Source organism: Cimex lectularius, unplaced genomic scaffold (assembly GCF_000648675.2).
Source record: "Cimex lectularius strain Harlan isolate CLEC.00 unplaced genomic scaffold, Clec_2.1 scaffold65, whole genome shotgun sequence".
Taxonomy (NCBI): Eukaryota; Metazoa; Arthropoda; class Insecta; order Hemiptera; family Cimicidae; genus Cimex; species Cimex lectularius.
In genome coordinates, this window is record NW_019392646.1 from 691,729 (window position 1) to 715,871 (window position 24,143).

General features: G+C 33.4%; 1 protein-coding gene across 2 annotated transcripts in view; it reads left to right on the plus strand.

Annotated features, from left to right (window-relative positions):
• LOC106660873 (cadherin-89D) overlaps positions 1 to 24,143 on the plus strand; it is an 84,629-nt gene that overhangs the window by 9,461 nt on the left and 51,025 nt on the right. The window lies entirely within an intron of this gene.

The following is a 24,143-nucleotide window of genomic DNA, read 5'->3' on the forward strand; positions in this document are numbered from 1 at the left end:
TTGTTGTTGTTGTAAGTTAAGTTTAAATTAAATTTTCATATTTTTTCAATTAAATTGTAAATTTTCTATTTTTTCAACCAATGTCATGATAAATTGAAATTATGTCAGTCGGACCACGAACTTTAATGGATTACGTTCCGTTTTGAACGACAACTTCACTCTCTTGAATAGATTGGTGAATTTTTCATTTTCTGGTACAATATCACGGTTTATCGAAAGGACAATCCAAATTTGAGATAAATAAAAATGACATTTGAAAATTTTAAAACAAAATGTATGACCAGGTCGGCTAACTTACAAAAATTATAATTGCACTACCAGTTTTTCCTTGACGTGACTAATTACATTTGGAACCATACTTTGTTTTACAATAATATAGGCAACGTAAAAATAAAATGCCAAATCGTTTATAAAAACTGACACATTATAATCAACACTATAATACCTATTAAAATTTGTTGTAAACCATATATGATTTTATTCCCAGAATTTGGAATTTAAATTTATTTGCACGTAAACCGTTTTGGCCACACACCACCTACAACAGTTCAATCATAAAACTCTTTTCGGCTGGTTTAAGAATCTGGGATCTTTTAAAATATTAGATCCCCTGAGGAAAGGGTCAACGATCTCAGGATATCTATTCGACGGTCAATATTTCGCCGGTTACGTTGCTCTCCAAACGGAACCTGTTCTGTGACCGGTGAAAAGACTTTCTTCCCGATTTCGCCGTCTAACGAAAGAAACATCCAGATTTTAACATATGATGTAACTTATTATGAACTTGAAAAAGAACACGAAAACTGGACTCATATAGTTTCATTTAATGAAAAAGTACAGATTTCATAACTATTTCTAACAGATTTAGTCAGCACACGTATAGAAACTTTACTAGAAATAAAACTTTTAGATCTATTTGAAGCTATTTTGAATTGATTATAATGCAATGGTTAATTGATCTATTAGCCAAGAGAATAGACAAATTAAGGGAAATGTTAACCAGTTCGATAGTATTGGTAAGGCTAAGTCAGTCTATAAAGTCTGGCAGATTTTTCGTTAACAAAAATATTAATTCAGTTATGAACAATAATTCAGTTTCAGATTATACAATATCTCATAGCTTTCGTTATTTTATTTTTTCTTTTACTCTACCTAGAACCATATAATTATGATATTTATTGTTGAGGTCTGGGCAGTGATAAACCTGTATTTTGGTCGTTTCCGATCATTTTTTTGGTCTGCCTATCCTCGCTGTTGTGGTCTGTCAGAGAGAAATATTCTGAAAAGATCAAACTACAATATGTATCATATAATATGATTACATCTTCAATGTAATTTTATAATTCCGTCCTCCCAGAACTTTTCAGGTTGTTGAGCCATGAACTCTATGTGTATTCTGTAGTCTTCAAGTGAAGTAAATTTTCCCCAATAATAGAATTTTGCAGATCACGGATTAATTGAAAATCTGAAGGGGCAATTTCGGATGAATACGATGGATAGAGTAACATATCCCAAACAATCTACAAAATTTTCTGGCGCGTCTTCAAGATTATGAGTTTGAGCGTTATCCTGATAGAAAACAATGCTTTTACGTTTAGCCAGTAAAGTCGTTTTTGTTCAATTATTTATTTTAATAAGTCTAATTGTGTGCAGTTCACACTGGAAATAACGGTTTAGTCGGCTGGAAGGAGCTCAAAATAAAGAACCCCTTCCAATCCATATTGACATATAATCCCGGCTTTTGTTGTTTACCGGTGTAACACTACGTTTTGCCCGGGATTTTCGCCTCTGAAAATCATTGCTAAGTATCGACTTTTCATCCCAAGTTATGTCTTTTTAAAAATAAGTCGTTTATGTTGCGTTCATGGAAGGAATCAGATAGTGATGCGATCCTATATCTTTTCAGTTAACATGTTAGGAACCAAACAGGCTGACAAAGAAATATACCCAGCTTCTCTCTGATGCGTTGAAATGCTTATATTATATGTGCTAAGTGCCTCTGTGAGGTCTTGTGTCACATTGCTTGGGTCTTGAGCGAGGTTCGTTTGTAACGAAATCTTGAATTTGGCATCATCAGTCAAGGACGACCAGAGCATTTTGCGTCTTCTTAATCAAAATTTTCCGAAACCATTTCCGTACGGTGCTTCCTATTAATGCTCATCACCTCACACATCACAAATTTTCCTAGCAATATGAGCACATTTTCTCTTGCGGTTATAAAAAAACTCATTAATTGTCGAAAATGCACTAGTTTCCCCCTATTTATAATTAGCAAATCATCTTGCAAGCAGAGGAGATCACGAACAAAACTGACGGATAAAAACACCATTACTAATATTCAGAGTGTGTTAAATACACTGAGAAGAAAAACAAGTGGTCACCCTTGTTTTTTAGTAAATACTTGCAATCGTTTTTTTTTGTTTACTGAATATTTATTTAAAAAAATTAAACAGAATAAAACAATTTTAGCAAAAATGTTACTATGAAAGCAATGAAGAAAATATCCAATTCAGTACGGAGTATGTCCTCCTCTTTCGTTGCTCTAATCACAGCTTGTATTCGACGTGACATGGATTTGATGAAGTTTTGAATTTATGTAGTGCTGTGGAATATTTTCATACTCCTTCGCCATTCTTCATTCTCATTCATTCAAATTCTCTTGCACCACTGGGTCACTTTTTACCCTCTTTGACAACTCGTCCCAACGGTGCTCTATAGGGTTTAGTTCGGGACTACATGGTGGCCACTCCAAACACTGAATTGGAGTCCGTTCCAAGTAGTCACCAATGTTCTAGCTGCGTGGGGGCTTGCATTGTCATGCATAATAATAAAACTCGCCAATTAGGGGCATATAAGGAACAACTTCTTCTGATAACACATCTTCAATGTATCGCGCAGCTGTTAGGGAACCCTCGATGAAGTTCAAGTTTATGTGACATTCCATAGAAATGCCTGCTCAAACCATCACCTCCATAGCTTCTCTGGAGTGAAAATGTTGAGGGGATATATCGCTCTCGTGTTCTTCTCCAAACCCTCTCTCGACTCAGAAGACTTACACCTAGGATTATTCGAAAACATGATTTTAGTTTAATCTTGCTCAGACCAATTGATGTGATTTCTTTCAAAACCTAACCGAGCTGTTCTGTCCTATGTCAGAAGTTCTGGACCAGCGGCAGGCCTTCTCCCTGTAATCCTACTTCTGAAAGTCATCGGCTTACAGTTAAACTGACATTAACATTTCTAACTTGTTCAAGCTGTTGCTTGATCACAACAACGGGAGAATGTCGACTACGGAGTACATCGAAACAATAAAACGGTCATATATCTGATTACGATGACGACCTGATCCACGCTTTCTTGAATAACTTCCAGTATATTGGTGGCGAGGGAAGAACTTTCGTACAGTTCGTCTGGCCACGTTAAGTACTCTGACCACATAGGCTTGATTTCTTCCATCTTCCAACAATGCTATGATCCTAGCCGAATCTGTATCACTTACAACCATCACTCAAATAAATTTGAAACTTAAAAAAGGTACAACTTATAAAAATATAAATCACTGGAACGTTAGAAAGAAGCTTTACAGAAAAACCAACAAACAAGAGACTGACTCTGCAAAGATTTATTTACCAAATCCAATTGTAAACACAAGTGGAAGATTTCATCTGTTTTGTTTACCTCTAATCCTTTCAAATGGATCAAATATTGTTGTAAGATAATTTCTGGATGATTTTGTTTAAGAGATAATTAAAAATAGTAAGGGTGGCCTCTTTTCTGTCTCAGTGTAATAATAACTAATAAATATTATTTAAAAACGCTACGGACATGCTTCACAAGCCAATAATTTCCAATTATTAATCAGGGAGTAATCCATAAAAACAAATAGTCGGAAAATGACCAAACTAGAAATTAATATATATTAGCTAGAAATAATTACTGATCAGCCTTCAAAATTATGAATACAAATTAATAAAACGATCTGGTATGGGGCCAATTAAGAAGAGAACCCTTCATTCGTCGAACTTTCGAGGAATACACCCACTTCATCAGGCCTTTGAAACATTAATTAATATTTTAAAAGCTAGCAAATATGGACACTTAATATGTAAAGGAAATTATAATAAATATTGAAATTTTTATAGTCTCAGATCGTGCGTGACCTTAACCTCGAAAGCTCGATGAAAGAACTAAGTGTTTTCTTTCTAATTTGCCTCATCCCGGATAGTTTTTTAACTTAAAATTATTATATATTTTGCATATACGGGTTGTAAAATAATCCAGAGAAACTATTTATTAGATAGTTTTATCGGTGGTAAGATTGAACATTCCATTACAATAACCTTCATTTCAACTTGTAAAGCACATCAATAAGAAATTTAATAAAGATAGATACAAATATGTTTAATAATTTGTAATCCAATGTGGTCCGGATTCGAAAAAACCCTGCATATCTATTGTGAGAATTCAATTGACCTTTTGACCTCATGCCAATTTTGACCTCCAAGATAAGAAAAAAATTCGTGATGATTAAATTACAAATTGGAAACCCACTGACTAAAGGTGTATATTAAATCCACGGCGGGAGTTTACGAGAAAAATCGTGCCTTGGCGAGCATGGGTGGATAGTTCGTGAAAATCGTTCCGCTGCTGTTTTCATCCTGAGGGAGCCTGGACAATGGAATACCTGCCGACGTTCAAGACCATCTTCTTTCGAGGAACGTTCAGATTAACGGATAAGCTACGTGATTCCGCCAGTATCACAATTACAACTACTCACGTTCGGATTAGCTTTCAAACGGTGTTGAATTGAAAAATATCAACCAGCAATTGCTATTCGATGGCTTATTTTTTTGGTCGAAAGTCAGAACTACCGTTATTCTTATATAGGATCAATTATTATAATAGTTTGGCCCTAGGTCAAAAATAGGAAATAAGTGGGGTGTGAATAAAGCTGTTTTTAATTTTATTCATTTTCAACCAAACGCAAATTTTACTTGTTATCAAATAATTAATGAAAGAGTTAAGAATCATATCATTTATAACCTCAATAATATATTAATTTATAAACATTTTACCCTCGCTTAATCTACTTTCGCCATAGTTGATTATTCGAGTATCAGTTTGACAATGTATAAATACTTTATTAGAATATCTATCTGGTGAGATAACAATTAAAAACGTGAATACTGTCATTAATGAAATATGTTAATGGTATAATTTTGGTCTTAGATTAATAAAATATTTAATCAATGAAAAATTAAAAATACAACATTTTATATAATTTATTTATTTGCTTCTGAATACGGACATATTATTAAATTATTATAATCATTGAGGGTTAAAATAATAAATTATTAAGGTACCAGCTGTAAGAAAAATCTTGTGCTGAGGACTAGCGTATAGCTAGTTGAACTTAGTAGACTGGCGTATAGCTAGTTGAACTTAGTAGACTGGCGTATAGCTAGTTGAACTTAGTACAGTAGATTTAATTTTTTTTTAGGAAGAAACCAAGCTGATGTTCGTTTTGCGCATCTCCAAAAACCGTTGAATACACATTTTTGGGAAAATCAATATCCCTGAAAATTTTCGCTTTCCGCCTCAGATTGTTTTTTTTCTTGTGAAAATCACAAAATTGTGATAAAATTTGAATGACTGCATAGATCTACCGAAAACATTGCACGGGTTTAGAACCTTATAATAATAATAATAAGTGGGAAGTTTATGGGCCAACAAACAGCTGAGGTCATCGCCGGTAGAACCTTATATAAATTACAAATTACATGTTATGACCCAATTATCATCTCTTTAAATAAATTACAATCGGAACTTATTTGTTAATGATATATAATTATAATTTTCAAGTCTGATGGCTGATAAATAATTATATCGGAGCTAAAATATACATTAATTTCTAGTCTGGAATTGTTTGTTCATTTTTATTTTTATTGATCACTAATTAACAACTAGCTTTAACTTGAAAATCTTCGAATTGTCACTACTCTAACGCTTCCCATTGGTAAAGTGCATATTAGACATTCTTGAAATCTAATTGACAGAATAATGGCATGTAATTCTCGTATATGACATTTTGATCTTATAGGTATTCTTCTAAATATATTTTCAGTGTCTATTGAATCAAAAATTTCAGTTGAACTATTAGAAAATATACAAAAAACGAATTCTACTTTTTGTAGGAGATCTGATGTCTAGGAGCTTTATGTTTATTTTTGAATTTACTTTGGCTTAAAACATCATTGCAGGTGCTTTTGTATTAAACACTAAGTACGTTGACCTTCATAAGGTTTTGTTGACAAAAATTTTACCTTTCTCTTCTTTTTTATAATTTTTGATAATTATCTTAATTATAACTAACTTGATAATTATTTAAGCTAATTTGGTAAGCCTAAGCTACGTTTTGGACGTCTGTTTTGAATCAATGTTTTTTTAGTCATTATTGTTCACACACTATGAAAAAGAATTTGTTTTCATCTTCTGTTTTATTCATCCATTTCGTTCGATGTTTATGTTTTAAGCTAATTTGAAATAATAGAAAAATAGTGCGTTTTTGACTTTTAATGGGATTTTTAAATTTTTTATTTGCCCCAAGGGGAAAACCACAGCTCAGACTGCTAGTAAAGTTTTTGGTGTGAGGTGATGAATGATGTCGCTTTATGAGAAACCACCATCCATTAATTCTAGTGAACATTGAAACAATTGCAGTCAGCGATTGGCATAATCGCAAATCGGAATACAGAGAAGACTACGATGTAGAAAAAATTGCCTCTGACGATTCTAACTCAAAATCCTCTTTTTTTGCTATAAAAATTCGTATTAAAGAGTTTTAAAGAATTGTGAAAACAAAACCTAATATTTTTAACGTCCTTTGGTTTTTGTAACATTTTATATTAGTGGGGAGGTTCGTCACGTCGGGGTCACCAAATGTGGAGGTTTTGGTAACTTCGGGAAACAACCCAGATTACTTTGAATTATTTTATTCACACAAGATTACGGTACACAGTTACAACTCAATCGCAAAAAACAAGACTCATCTTAACTCGTGCCGCTTCACCGCCAACTCCAATTCTCGATACTAACAAATAACAATCTAATCGATACTGCAATGTGCTGTCAAGGAAAATCTATGGTGGTGACGCTGTTATTGGAGTATTGACATAATTCTCAACATTACCATCATAGATAAAACATTAAATCGACAGATATAAAAACCTGAAAATATTACCTGAACACATACTAATACTTTTCGACCTAACCTAAAAAAAGTTTCATTATAATCTGTAAACCCTCATCTAAAGCCTCGCCTCTTCTCATAACTCATTTATTTCTGCCGATGCACAGACCCAGACCAGGAAGGTTGAGATAACCCGATGCGTTTAACATGCCAAACTTCTAGGTTTTCCGGAATTCATTTGTACATCATCCAACGGGGTTGCCTCACAACTATCGAAACAAAACTTTTTTTGTCAGAGTAATTCAATTACATGGGTTCTTTCCTAAAAATTCCTTTATGACACGTCCCTTTATCACTTCAAGACGAGACACAGAAGTAAAAGTTTTTACTTCGTTCAAAGGATGCGTGAAACGTCCGTTCCATTTTCCTGGTCAAAAGGGCAGCGCGCTTTGTCGAACGACAAAACGGCTGGATTACCGGTAAAAGCATGCTCAGAAAACACTCGGGAAGGGTGAAAGTGTGAGGAATCAAGTTTTCATTCCCTATCCGGGAATCGAATAATCGTACGTTAGCTGTGTTTAAGGAAGGCGAAGCGAGCAGCTAGGTAAAGACGTTTGTAGCTTTCACACTTGGTGTACCCACGCCCACGATGAAAATCTGGATTGGTAACTTCTTAAAATAAACAGTATTTAGTATAAACAATATATCGGGTTATAGTTGATATCTGAAGCCTTTTAGTAAATATGTCGTCAGAATAGCCTGTCTATTACTATTACTATAGTTACAAAATTCGCTATTATCGGTTTTTTATTCACTGGTGCTAGGATACGTCTTTATTACGTTTTGGTCTCTATTAAATAAGCTTAAAAGTTGTGATCCATTTGGATATTTATAAATTTGTGAAAAGTTAAGGGAAAACGTGTTATTATTTTAACTTATTTATTTTTACTTTAAAAGTAAAGTTTAAACTTTGCTCTTTAATTTCATATTACTTATTTTGTATTTTATTGTCTTGTCTATATGTATTTACATTTATTTTGTTATAATTGTAATTCAAAATTTCATTAACTTAAGGCTTTTTTTGAGATTATTTTTTTAAAGGATATATTAGCTAATATGAACTGTGTAATTGATTGTCCTATCCTGTGGGAAATTAAGCGAAAAATGTACTTAACAGCTACTAAACAAATTTAATCGAATAAACCGTTCTTTTGTACTACGTGGTGCTATCTTCCATGTAATGTTTTAATTCTCTACTCACAGAACTCAGGCTTATGGTCTATGAAGTCCTTGCTGTGTCTTCTGCAGTCTTCAAGCCAAGTTGTTTTCTCAGTAATATATATCTGCAATTTGTCAATCAGGGGCGTCGGTGTAGGCAACGGTTTAGGCGTTGACACGGCGCTCATCACTGTAAGGTAAAGGTCCCGGGTTCGAATCCAGCGGCCCTGCATGCGAACCCGACATATTTACAAATGGACTTTTTTTCAAAAACACCGGCACCCTGAGAAATGATAGGACCTCTGCTGTTGCGAACCCTCGTAAAAGAAAAAAAAGTCAATCCTTGTCTTTAATCGCTTTCATTGTATGCGATATATATTAAAATTATCGGACGTCGCTTTCTTTTAAAGCGTCATCTCTCATCACCTTACATAACAAAAATTCTTAGCTGTAGTTTTCCCTTTGTGACAATAAAAAAATTGGTTTATATTAAAAGAAGTATCTTGTAAAATAAAAAAATACGAGTGTCAGGTTTTTAAATTTTTGGCTATATATTAGCTACGGTATAATTACTTATCAGCCTTCATAATTATATATATCAATAAACTCGAAACTGAGATGGGACCAATTAAAAAGAAAATACTCCGAACTTTCGTCAAGCTTTCGAGCTTAATCAGGATTTAAAACACTAATTAATAATTTAAAACGTTCCATTTAAAAATATGGACATCTATTAATTAAAGCCAAATTAAATATTGAGATTTTATAGCACCAGTTTGAACGTGACCAGTCAATCCATTCCACAACACATTTTAGGAAGTGAATGTTTTCTTTATTATTTGCTCATCCCGGATCGTTTTTAACAAAAAAATGATTATAAAGAGCGACTTTGCCTTCTGTTCCCCTATATTGTTTATTGGGACGTTTTTGGGACGTCAATTTTTATTTTTTGTTTAGTTTCTCATGAGAAAAAATGTTTTGACAGACATTTTGAAACAAGATGAATTGCGCTTTACTGAGCTACATCCAGAGAGGTTTCATGAGCAATTATCCTAATTTAATATAAATTAAAATTTTAAATAAATACATTCTTGGTTGACGAAATTGGAGAAATTTTCGTTGGCCCTAGTAGTCGTCCCAGACACTTTCACCATATTGTGCCAAATTAAAAAAAGATTGTACCATTGAAGTCAGCGCCAAAGACCTTTAAAAATATATAATATGAGTATCTTGCCATTAGAAATACTTAAGCTCCTATTTGTATCTCGTTATCCTGGAACGTTAGATCAAACCTTTTTGGGAAATTTTACAAAAAATAAAAGTTTACGTGTCTGGGGTTTTTTCTGAAAAGTCCCAATAAAAAAAAAAAGAATTTAAATTCGCCCTTATAGTATGTATGTACGGCTGTAAAATAAAATAATCATCGTTGGGCAAAAATCAATTCCAATTAACAGCTAAATTTGTTAGATATACTGCATCTAGCACTAACAATGTAGTTATTAGTTGAATTCACAACTAAAGATTTCAACTAACTACGCCAAACACCGAAAATAACCCAGCGAAACTATTTTAGTATTTTCATTTTAATAGTTCTGTACATTCCATGTCAATAATTTTAAGGGCTTATAATCAGCTAACTAACTAACAGCTATATAATCTATATAGCTAGGCCTATAATCAGCTGGGAATGCACAACAATTTTTTATGTGCGGATTTTAATCGTATTTATGTAAAATATGATTATATTTGCATTCCAATGCGACCAGTATTTGGAAAGAAACCGCACATCCACATTTAATTGCCTTTTATTTGTCATAATACAACAAAATTTAAGTAGTAGCTCTCTTCAAAAACTGACTGTACATTTTCACCATCTTTTCCCTCAATTAGGCAATTCAATCGACCCACGTACTTAGGATACAAAGGTCACGGGTCTTAGCTTATCGCAAAAGTACTAATGTTCGTGGCTATTCTAAAAAAGGGGCAATGCAATTGAAGCGGCGAAGCTAAACATCCTTTTATGGATTATTTACGTTCGTTGGATGGTGCCTTTGCGGTCAAGAGTGAAACCACCAACACAAACCACCGTAGTTTAGTCCTAAAACAGCATTAACCAATCTTAATTTTCTCGTTTACTAGCGTTTTATTGTATAAACAATTTCAACACACGACTTAAATGCAAATATTAGTAAAATATTACTAAATTAAACTAAAAACACAAGTTGGGGTTATTCATACGTAATATGTAGTTATAACATTTGAAATAAAGATGTTTTTTTAGTACAATTATTGTTCGTTCCAGTTAGTATAAAAATAAATAAGTTAGAAAGAAAAAAAAACGAATTCTTTGTAATAAACAAAGGAAAATGTTACAAAACATTTATTATCATAGTTTACAAATGTTTGAACAACAAAACAATTTATTATCATAAAATACAGTCACAGTACATTATTGATTGTCTATTGCTTAGTTAAGGCAAATTAATTCAATATTGGTACAGAACATAGTAGCAATTTTTATTTTAAAAAATCATGAAACCTGCACTAATCACCACTAAAAATAGAATGTTTTCATTTATAATGTGCAGCCTATTTTTGTCACCAGTCAATATTATATTATTCCATAGATTTTTTATTATGCTAATATTCACTTTATTACATTTACTGGAAGTAGTACGATATAAGGTTGATATGGGGAAGCGTAAAATTTTCTTTTCCTTGCCTGCTCTTACTGTAATTTTATACGATTTTTCCTAATTAAATTCACTCAAGGGCCGTGGGAATCGTTAATGCCTTAAGACCAGGGAATGGCGGTGGATGTCCGTGAGGAAAGCGACCCGGTGACCCTAGTGGCCGAGGTGATCCCTTACACCCTTGCCTCTTTCACCGGTTTGCACAAGGTGCGTCATGAGTTTCTCTCGTAAATTCGACACACGCCTTCATAGATTTTGTGCGATTCATTGTCAAAGGTGTTAATGACAAAATGGGATACGTTGCCAAACAACAGTCGAGGAAAACGACAGGTTAACCCTTTTCAATTTGCACCTTCGTTCAAAGGACCGAGGAAAATGGACGCATTTCGAAAGAAAAAACAATCAATAACGAGAACTTGACGAGGTAATATATCCGGGTGTTGTTGAATTTAATAATGGCCCGATATGCCAATGAACCCTTCTGCCACGCTGAATTCATTTTTTAACATTGACATTGCCATTGAATACATTGAATAACACTTTATTTTTGTAGTTAATAGTGGAAGCATTCAAATTATATATGTACATCGTGTTGAATGTGTTATGTTTTACATTTACACATTTTTCAGTATGTCTTCATTTTTCTTTGTTTAGGTATTTCAGGATATTTATGGCTTTCTGTGAGGCGCCAAGTCATATTTTCCGTCATTGTCCCTACACGATCTTACATGTATGTTCTTTGTGTCTGTCTTTTCTTTTTTGTCGTATCTGATATATTTGTCTCCGTATTCCTTTATTACGGCGTACCTATATGCCGTTTTTTCAAGTCTGTTGGTTTTGTCATTGTTTAAAGGATGCAATTTAAAGGGCAGTATAATATACACCCAGAATGATGGTGATGGTGATGGATGGAGGTTACTCCCAGGCACAGCAACCTTCTGGTTTATTGTACCTTGTTATTTTCCTCGTTCAGTGCAATCGACTCAATCCTACTTCTCAGAAGTATCATGTCAGTGACTGTCGCTGCTACAATTCCCTGGGTTGTTAATGTATGCTAGGCTATGTCTTCGTCGAGCCGTTGCTTCTCATTCGAAGATGATATGGGTGGCTGTTTCTTCCTTCTCATTACATAATCTGCAAGTTTTCTCAGATGCCGGTGACCGGATAACAGTCCTATCACTCCTCTGAGTCTGGCCCTCTCCAACTGCACCAGTGAGTCTTGGTAGTTTAACAATTGTGTTCATGGTCTTCAACGATGTTTCTTCTTTATTTGATAATTTGTTAGTTTGTACATTGTTTTCTTTTCCTATCTATGTGAACACAGTCCATGTAGTATATACTGTTCTGTGTGCCTTTTCTTTATCGTGTTTGCTTATGTATCTGTTATTGCGTGCAATGGCTTTGATGGTTGTTAGTTTATTGTTATAAATTTCTTTTGTCAGAGGTATTGTTTTGAGCCTGTCAGTATGTATTTCAGTGATGCCATTGTATAGTGAGGGTAATTTGAGTCGGCTTGTATGATACCGGTCGCTTTTGGTTTTCTGTACGTTTTATTGTAGTTTGGCAGTTTTGTTGAATGAAATGCTTTATAACTGTAGATTGCTTGCGTAACTATTAAACTGAACTATCCCAAAACCTTTTTCCAAAGTAACTGGACCTTTTCTAAAGCAATTTTACCTCTTTTTCTAAAATTAGTGAACTGCAGTTTTAGGAAGCTGGACCGTTATATTCATAATCCTGCATATATATTTAATTGGTTTACTATATTTTTATCTAATTTACAATTGTTAAAATTAAAACGAATGTTACAAATTTTGTATATGCATAAAGCAAATTCAGCAAAAAGGTTTTTCCTTTTTTCTTTTTAAAAATGAAATGTTAAAATGAATGTTAAATTTACTTAGATAAAATTGAATTAGAAAAATAAAATTGCGATTATTTTTTTTTCAATGGGAGTTTGAAACAGCAGATGTCATATCAATCCCCGAAGTTCTTGTGTTTTTCCATTGGAAAGGTCCATTTGGAACTACTTTCGGTTTGAGTTCAGGACCGTTGAGATTCAAACCAAGGGACCTTCCTGTCAAAGTTCCAACCGTTGCGGCCACCGAAACAACGCCCCTCAGATCATTTTACTTATATTACAAGTTTATTTGGAAAAAGCATAATTTGACTAGGAACTAGTTTAATTTCGTATGGAATAAGTTCTATTTGATTTGGTTCAATAGGTATTAAACATGTAAAATGCATATGTTGAACGTTTCTGGAGAGGAATAATCATTACCCAAAAATGGTTTGTAATAAAAGATTAGGACAGGAGGATAAAAGACATTTCGATATATTTTTATTGCAAGCATTTTTGATATTTATTGAAATATTTCTAAATAGCAGCAAAGGTACTTTCATTGCTCTGCTTCAGCTTAGAGTTGCTGTTTTCCTAAAGTTATCAATCTCCCGGGAGAATATTGCGTAAAGGAATTTCTTTTGAATTCGTAAATATTAAAAAAAATATAGCCTTGCTACACACAATTATCTTCACATTGTGTAATATTAATTGTACAAATTCGATTAAAAGTAATAGTATAGATAGAAATAAATTAATCAAAAATCCAGAATTTTATAATTTTCAACGTACCATTGAATGCGTTAATTTAATTAAAAAAAACATTCACAACTTGATGTTTTATTTTACTGTTAATTCTAACCCAAAAGTCGCAGCATTTGCTGTGGTATAGCTAGTTATTTTCGTTATTTTCAAAAAAGGCAAGATGATCCTAACGGGACCTGTTGCATATGAATATTACGCCGGGCCGCAGGATCTTCCCCACCTCCAGGCTGGAATGTAAAACGAGTCTCATTCCAGACACACGGATTAAAAATATTACGGGATTAGCAGGATCGCCCACCCGGTGGAACAGGTTGACGGTCACTTTCAGCCAAGGAAGCTTTCGTTGACCATAAGACATCCCCTTTCTTTTTATCCGGTTTCTTACCGCCATATTTTTATTTTATCGCCATTGTTTTGACGTACAACGATTCTTGTATAGCTTAATTGATGAACCTTAAAATGTTTATATGCAAATAATGAGGCACAGTTCTAAACTTGCAAACTTCCCGTCTGGGCCGTCTTAAACACATTTAACATAAGATTTAACCTTAACAAATTCACTAGTTTCGTCGTCCGCTTGACCAATTAATATCTTTCAATCTCTTCTTTATCTCAACTAAAAACCTTAATTAATTGTAAGATTTAACTATAAATATCATTAATGGTTTTTAGGTAATTTGTTTTATTAGTTAAATATTGATGAACTCTTACAATACATAATCAGATTTTTTGAAAATATAGCCATTTAACTTAGATTTATCACGTTATATCTAAATTCTTTCAATCAAAGAGATAACAACATTTAAAAAAAATTATATGAAAAGCCTTTCATTTCCTGTTTGTTTTTAAGCTATTAGAATCATGGGGCTTCGGTGACCGCGCTCACACTGTAAGGTAAAGGACCCGGGTTCAATACAGCAGTCCCCCAGAAAAAAAAATTAAGCTTTAGGAGCTGTCGACAGCTAGGTCATTACAACCCCAAAATATGCGCTTTTTAAACATAGCCACAGTCCCATTCATTAATAAACATTTTCTTTTATATTTGCAACTACAATCTAATGAGGTACTCCATATTTCGCCCTCTCGTGCTTTCAGCGAAAATTACTAAGGGGGCTTTTCAAGATTCATCAACAAATTTTAAGGTCCTTACTAAGTCTCTCTCTCCTAAGTCAATCTTTCTCAGTCAATAAAATTTATCGGTTAAACCCCAGGAAATTCACACGATGCGAAATCTTTTAGCAAAACCCGTTAACATTTCTAGGTGAGAGTTACACGAAAAGTCTCTTATACGAGAGATATCTCGGTTGGATATTTGCTCGTGTATTTCAGTAATTATCACTTTCATCGGACCCTCAGATGTAAAAAAAAAAATTAATCGATGGTTATAAATTTTATGTTACAGCAACAAGTTTCTGTACTGGATGCTCATAATTAATTTTGTTTCACTCTTGAGTAAATTTGTTACATTAATAATCAAGTCTGGTGATACTGCGTTACTCCGTTTGTCTGTAGAAGAGGTTCCTTTGAAAACATTTTAGCTATACTCGTTTTTGTAATTGCGTTCTTCCATTTAATATGCAGATATGCTTTACGAATAAGATGGTACAAATTACCTGGGTTGGCTTACTTTTTGTAAATGATGGTACTACTCACATGTTTAAAATAGCAGGTAACTAAAAAATATATTATTTATTCATTTTAATCCATTTTTAATTTTACAATTTTTAATTTCAAATTTTTCAAACCAATGTAGTTCCCTCCCTTTGTGGAAAGTGTGTAACAATGTTATATTTAAATTGAAATTGTGTTTCGTTTCATTTAGATAGTCCTTAATTTCAGAAAATTTGTTCAAATTTAGGCAAATGTATTTTTACTCTCGTTTTACTTTCTCTGCCACTTTGACCTTATATTTAATATCTCAATCATTGCAATTAAGTTTGTAAACCTCGCATTTTGCCAAGTTGTCAACCTTGCCTTTAGATTTTGAGGGAATGTTTCTAAGTGAACACTTGCTTCTAAAAGATATTCTAAAACCTTCTTGTTTAAGAATTTTACTGACTTTTACTGATCGTTCACCAATGGATGGCAAACAACGGAAACCTAATGATTAATTTTTGTTAAGGTGGCTGAGTCCGATTGTTACTTATTTTAATGTTATCTTTTTTTATTCTTTTGACTACCAACCTATGGATAAATATTTCTCGATGTCCGTTGTTTTTAGTCAAGGTTTTAATTGTTTGTAATTCTTTTTTATAATTAGCAGGAGTTAGAAGGATAGTTAATGGGAGTTCAACATAGGGTTTATGAGTCAAATGAATTCAGCAGCTTTTTGGGTCCATGGGTGAGAAGAATCTGCTGGTATCATGGATAAGAAAACCCACAAATACAGACACCATGATACCAGCAGATTCTTCTCAGTGTGTCTGTATGTACAATATTTTTAATCATATTAAACAGATTGATAATTGATGTTGGATAGTTGAAGTATGTGCATAATTCGCAAGAAGTCTGGCCAGATGGTTAGTACGAGGACGCTTGACATGAACGATCAGGGTTGAGTTGATGCCGCGGTCAAATCAGCATTTCGCACACTAGCACTTAACCTGTTGATGGGAATGTTATCTAATAAGGTATCTTCAACCATCAAACGAACTAGGTCTGAGCAATTCGCCATTGAATGAATATCAATATTGTATATAACTTAAGTATAGCAATAACATTCAAAAAGTACACGAACAGTCTTTTTTTTCTTACTAATGTGTAGTCTGTGCGAGAAAAGGTACAGTTTAGATTGGATTACTTAAGAAGAAGCGCAAGACCGGGAAAAACATTTTAACATATTAAACGTCACATGCAACTAGATATGAATTTTGCGCTTTATTAAACTTGTATACTTCAATAAAAATAGAAATGATCTACAGGGTGTATCAACTTCTATAGTCCACCCATTTCATTCGGAATCGATTAACTTTAGCCCAAAATGATCTTACACAAGCCACAAATAAATTTTGGCTAGGAATCGCATGGTGGTATCAGATTTAACACAACTTTCTCATCTAGCTGGGAAATGACACTAAATTTGCTTTTAAAATGAGAATCCTATATTTTTATTGTTTTCTATTTTACTATAAGGCATTATTCTAGAGCCACTTTATGCCATTTTTACTGAAAGGAAAGTTTTGGTAGGATCGACCATTTCTGAGTTATGCCCGACGGAAGTTATGAAGGGGGCATGCTTTTTGTAAAAACATGATGGCCATCCCCGTTTTAGATTTAAAATGCAGGGCTTTTATAATGCGCTTTTTGCGCAGGGAGCGTATTTGAGCATTTATTACAAACATAAATTTTATTAAATGGTCTAATCTGCAACAATACATAAAAACAGTTGAGAATCATTTTAAAAACAAAATGGACTCGATGATGATAAAAATCCTTTTTTGTAAAAAGAGGAATTTTCTTTCAAAAATTAATATGAAACAATAAATAAAGCAACCCCTTCATCCCTATTATGAGACGATTACTATCCTAAATTAACTTGCTAATGCTAATCGTTTCCGAAATAAAATAGGTGGGCCATCTAATTACAGAAAGCATACCTCACGCGTCTTCTGACGGTCTTAACCCAGAAACGGTCGATTCTATCAAAATTTTCTTTTCAGTAAAAGTGGCATAAAATAAGCTGTAGAATCGAATTATTCAATAAAAATGTATTATTCTCATTTAAAATAATAAGTTTAATGTCATTTCGTAGCTAAATGAGAAAGTTTTGTTAAAACGGTTATCACCTCGCGATTCCTAGCCAAAATTAACTTGGGATTTGTATAAGATCATTTTGTGCTAAAGTTAATCTTTCCGAAAGAAATGGGTGGACTACAGAAGTTGATGCACCCTGTATATTGTGAGGATATTAGGAAGATTGAAAGTTTTAATAGAAAATTATCTTCAGAAATTTATTTCCCACATTCCCACAGAGGAAAAGCTTTAATCTTAATTTACAAATTTAATAGGAAAACACCGTTTTGCACTGTGGTTATAAGCTTTTAATGGTTGGGCACGGGCTGAAAGCTATGAGTGATGTACGCGTAAATTACAAGGAGTGATGTTCTTTTCTCGAAAAGTGTGATAGCCCGTTACACCGCGATTTACCGCGATCCATCTCAGGCAATCCGAGAAAAATCTGAATGATTAATTCCGAATGGCCCCTTCCGTAACGGAAAGTCGGGATTTACGAGCTCCTCGTCTGCTTTGTAAAACCGCGGACTGGTTTTTTTGGGGGAAAAAAGAATTAATTGGTGCATTAACTTTGAAACGTGATATATATGTTACATATATGCTTGTATGTTTGTGTATAGGGTGTACCGTGAACAGACGTCAATAATTCACGAAGCTATTCTACATGTCAAATGGGACTAAAATTATCAATTACCCATAGACTCACTCTTAATCGTATTCGAGAAATTTCACTTATCGTGTTACTTTTCATAAGTTTTTCCCAAGGCCCCCATCTCTAAACAAAATATGAATCCAACTCTATATTTGATTACATCAATGGAAAGTACATCAAACATTCTATACGATTTTTTTTTTTGTTATTGTAACCTTGAGCAAACGATAAACACTCGTTGGTACAAAATACAACATAATAAACAAAAACGGGAGCAGTAGGGAATTTTTTCTTGGACATATATAATAACCTATTGAAGTATTGACCTCTAGTCACGGTACGCCATCTATTTTTTCGACTGATATTGGGAACTACAAATAAAATAAATGTAAAACAAAATAATGCTATTTGTAAAACACATACACACAAATTATACAAGAATGCTTCCGACAAGTCAGTTACAATAGATTAGTGTTAATGTTTCCCAAACATTATCTCTTTTCAGCAGAAATCCTTTTCCCGTTAATTACAACCGAGTGAGACGAATATTAATTGCACTCCACACATAAAAATTCACAGCCAATTCCCCCTGACGCTCAATCTCTGATTAAACCGTATCAGCACGGCGGGAACAAGTATCTTCAGTAAAGGGGTTCATTAACCAAAACGACCAAAAACTTACAACTCATTTATATAAATCATTCCAATCAATCATAGGGGGAAAACAAAAAACAATGTTAAATACATGTTTTTTGCCGGTATTTAAGGTATATTTAAATAGAAGAAAGGTACTACACAGGATAAATTGTGGTAATTGATACATTGACAATCATTGTATTACACAGATAAGAAAAGTCACCCACACACCTTCTTANATCTTTATTGAGATCATCTTCAGGGCTCAAAGTGTTTGTCTTCTGTGTAATTGTGCCATTCTTGCGTGTCGTGTTGAGAGTGCCCTCTCGTGGGCACCCTCTGAAGATGATCTCAATAAAGATCGAAACGTTGGCATGATAAAGAAAATGCTTTTCTGAAACCTACATCACACCAGACCGCATCTCACGATTTCTGAATAATTATTACTACTACTACTTACTAAAATTTAGTCCCATGTTGTCATCGTATGGCTGTGTCGTCAGCAAAAGAACATATAAGGGGAAGCATAAAGCATATTTTTGGGTGAACAGGAATATATCCGTATTATAAATAGGAACGGGATTAGGATGCTACCCTGGGGTAAGCACTCTTTAATGAGAATGTACGAAGGCACGTAACATATGCAGATCATAATCCACTAAACTAACAACATTGTTAATATGAAACATCAATTTTATTAAAAGTTCTGGGTCTTACTTCTGTTAACGTAGAACCAAGTTAAAATTAAGATGTACAGAAATGTTTTAAACATACATAAAACCTAGCCCTAAAAGCATTATCATGTCACTGGTTGAATCATAATCAATTTAAAATATTTAATTAATCTATTTATAATTAAAACATCTCTGAAATCATTTATCGGAGGGCTTGAAAACATTTTCGAAAATATATTTCAGAAAGTTTACGCTTTGGATAGTCAATTTTTCTTGGCTCTAAAAAGGTTATTTTTTTATATTTTATTTGTTAAGGTGAAAATATCATGGTGAGATTTTGTGAAAACATGACATGTGAGACCAGCATCGTATCAAACAATTTTTTTTACCAACACGTGAAATTGAGAAATCCTCTCGACTTCTCTCGTATAGAAGGATTCTCTTGTCATCACCAATGAAAGGCATTTACTTTGCATTTTATAAGTTTTTCAGTGTAGGCATTTTCAACTAGAATTAAATAATATTTTTTCATTTTATTTAATAAAATGATTGGTGTCAATGTGGTTACAAAATTACGGTGTCATTGGTAGTTGTTGAAAAGTATTCTTGTTTTTTAATATTTTGGAGGTTGTTCAGTTATCGACCAACTTTGATTATAATCTGGTTTGGGATATTATTGGGTATGTGGTCCTTCAATGAATCATATACTGTATTATACAGTTACCGAGCTTTCGGTTCTATACTTGACCTTCCTCTATTTGGCTCTATATATGGTAATATACGACGTCCTAAATAAAAATAAAATAATCTCTACACGTTTTTAACAGAAATTCAAAGTTAGTCAATTAATATTTTCGCGTAATGGTAACTATGAAACACAGAATTACATATTATTATTATTATTATTATGTAAGCCAAACCAGCAAAAGAATCTTCAACATCATATCAATCTGTTAGATTGTTTATTTTAATTAACGTCGAAAATGCTCTTCCGTTTTCTTTTCATCTTGATACATAATTGTTATGTATATTTTATTATTTTATCTAATAATTATTTCATCATTTTCCCGTTTAATGCAATCAAGTTTGAATAAAATTAGTTTTAGGTATTGAGAACAATTAATTTAAGTTTGTTCATTCCAATATTCTCGCGATTGTTCATACGTGCTTTGGCTTCTCGCCGTCTTAACTGGTCTCTGCGTTAAAAAGAGTGTGAGGCATGACAAAATCTCCATTACCAAGAGAAAATATAACAATTTCTTTTCACAGATCAAGACCAAATAATAGATATATTTTTTATAGAAGTATGTAATAACCACCCATTATTTCATAAATCCTTTACATTCATTACATCGATCTATTCATCTCCCAAAGTTTTGTCCTGGTTTGAAAATAATGATAGAAGTGCTCAAGTGAACTATAAAATCCTTTTTTACACAACTCTCATTTGTACGAATCCATTTGTATTAACTTCTAGATTTTCCTAGAAGATAGAGAAGAGTTTAGCTCTTTTCTCAATGATAATTTCCTTCCTGTTTTCTTTTTCCTAATGCTAGGGCAATACGCGTACATAATTAGATGAAGTCGTACAACTTTTGATATTTTTTGACGCTCTTTGATTAAAAGAAGAAAAAATATTGTTTAAAATTTTTCTTTTTAGCAACAACGAACGAATTCTTTGACATGTTCTTTAATCGACTACGACTGTTTATTGTTACAAGACCTATTTCTAACTGTAAAATATCACTGAAGCTCTTGGCCAGCCGACTGAAACAGGTTACACGAGAGTAAAATTCTACTCACTGGGACACAATCCGATAAATTAGAAAGTGAAAACATAATTGAGAATAACATTATTTTTATTTAATGGAAGCTTGATTTCATCAGTAAATTTAGACTCTTTGGCTTAAGTAGAACCTAGGAGCAACATGCCTACGATGAAATCCGGTTTATCAGTTTAGTAGTAACGTAACTCAAAATAACAGGTTTTCGGTGAGCAGGCCATGCAAAGTGTGATTGAAAATGTATGCTTTCCCATTCCTTCGTCACAATGGCAAAGCAACAATAAAAATAAACTCTCTTACTGTCAATTTACCTTTAACAACTTAACTTGTAAATTTATTTTTGTAAAATAACACCCAAAGTTCAAAGATCTTATTCAAATTAAACTACCTGGCCAATCATTTAGCTTTTATTATTATTTTAAATGGGTTTATGTTTTTTACAACGTAGTATGAAGTATGCACAGAAGTCGTGAAAAGTGGCAGGGACTGCCGCGCAACCACCTTTTATTATTTTTGTAGTCAAATATTCATTTTAATGTAAACAGACAATGCTAAATAAACAAACTAGCTGTTTTGCGACTATTCACATTGTTGTTGTCTAGTAATGAGAACGCAATTCACATTGCTAAGTAGATAAAATTAACAAATAATTGTTTTTTTTTCTACTACTTCTCTATAAGTAGGTGTTTGGTTATAAATTATATTATAGAGGGAATGTTTGAAAACTTTTAATATGAATCGATTAACATAGTAATTATAATTCTAGTGTTGTTGGGGCATCGTGTGAAAATGTATTGAATTGCTGTGATGGTTATCATTTATATAGTTATCCATTTAATTATAGTTATCACCATGCTAATACATCTGTTTGAGGAGTGTACTTTAGTGAAAAAGAGAGAGAGAGAGAGAGAGAGAGAGAGAGAGAGAGAGAGAGAGAGAGACAGAGGGAAAGAGAGAGAGAGACAGACAGACAGACAGACAGAGAGAGAGAGAGAGAGAGAGAGAGACAGAGAGAGAGAAAGAGAGAGAGAGAGAGAGAGTGAGAGAGAGCGAGAGGGATAGTGTGGGAGAGGGAGAGAGAGAGTGTGTGTGAGAGGGAGAGGGAGAGAGAGTGTGTGAGAGGGAGAGAGAGAGTGTGAGAGAGAGGGAGAGGGAGAGAGTGTGTGTGTGTGAGAGAGAGGGAGAGGGAGTGTGTGTGAGAGGGAGAGAGAGAGAGTGAGGGTGTGTGTAAGAGAGAAAGAGAGGGAAAGAGAGAGGAAGAGGGAGATAGTGTGTGTGTGAGAGAGGGAGAGGGAATGTGTGTGAGAGAGAGAGGGAGAGGAGAGAGAGTGTGTGTGAGAGAGTGAGAGGGAGAGGGAGGGAGAGAGAGTGTGTGTGTGAGAGAGAGAAAGAAATAAAGAAAGAGAGAGAGAGTGTGTGTGTGAGNGTGAGAGGACATCCTACTCAGCAGAAAGCAATTAAAATCCGTAAGGTACGAGATATGCTACAGTAAACTACCACGTTTAAGAAAATAGCAGTTTTAACAGATAACCAATGTCGACTATACGTGGAGGAGGAGGACATCGTCTATGACATCCGTTCTTGAGCAATGTAGTTAGACCTCGATATCATACCCGGAGAATAATTCTTTACACAAAATAAACGAAAATCTTTAAACAAAACCATTAGCAAAGCTCGACACAATAATCGAAAGTCTAAATGAAAAACAAGGAAAACCCTACGGAGCCAAATGGACCGAATAAAATGATTTATGCTCATATCATGTAATACCCAAAATTGGTCCCCACACTACTCATCGATTGATTTTTCGGGACTATTATTTTTAGTTTTTAGTTTTTGGAACTAAAACACCAAGTTTTTATATGCGATGTATCTCATTCACTTATGCATTGCGGGCCACATCCTTGTCCCTCTTGAAAGCTGTTATTTGTATTCCTGCGTGTTGCCGGAAATGCACAAGTGAATGAAATATATGGCACATAAAAGATTGGCATTTTATTTCCAAAAAACCAACAACCTATTTATTTTAATGGTTCATATTATCCTTTAGTGTAATAACGAATTTCCTAAATAGGTTCAATGGTACAACAAAGTAGTATATACAAACTAACCTAATTTTATTGCAAAATAATAAATTGTTAAAATGATGTGTTTGGCCGTTTAGAAAAAACGAAAAATAATTATAAGTATAAAATGTTATTTAATGAGCTTTTTTAACATTAAAGTTGTTCAAAGAGATACACAATTAATCTACTTTTTAGTATTCGTGTGTCGCATCTATTAGTACATTTCAGTTGTTTTCTAAAGTACAGTACATTAGGCAAAACGAACATATAATCTATTTTTTATATTGTGTGTCAGGAAAGTAAAATCAAGTGATATTTTTGTACTGTTTGGTAGTTACATGTTAATTCAAAAAATATTCTAAATGGTCTGTATATAAGCTAATAAACAATAAAAACGAATATTCCACGTAGATACCATTACATAATTGAAAAACAAACGAATAACGGAAAATGGAAAACCAGCGTATGACTTTGAGTTTTCCGGTAATTTCATTTGTTTTTCACGCCGATTTTTCTAAGAGAATCGTGGTAAAAGTGGTATTGACGATTCGTTGCGTATCTATAGAAAATATTTCCTTTTTTCTTCCTTATACTTTCTGTAATATTTTTTTCGTTTGTCTATAAACTTGCAAGTTTATGTCGTCCGTTAGTTTAATTTGCCCTAAGGAAACTTAAGTGAGATATTCCTGGAAAAAAATAAATAAAAATTGAAAATATTTTGATTTATTATCGTTTGGTGTCATTAATTTTATGGTGGTACATGAATATTTAGAAAATATTGAAATTAGGCTGACTTTTTCATCTAGGGGATAAGAAAGGATTATTTTACATATAGACACATTCGTTCCAGGAATTAATGAGATTTTTTAAAATTAGTTTTGGTACCTTTCTAAT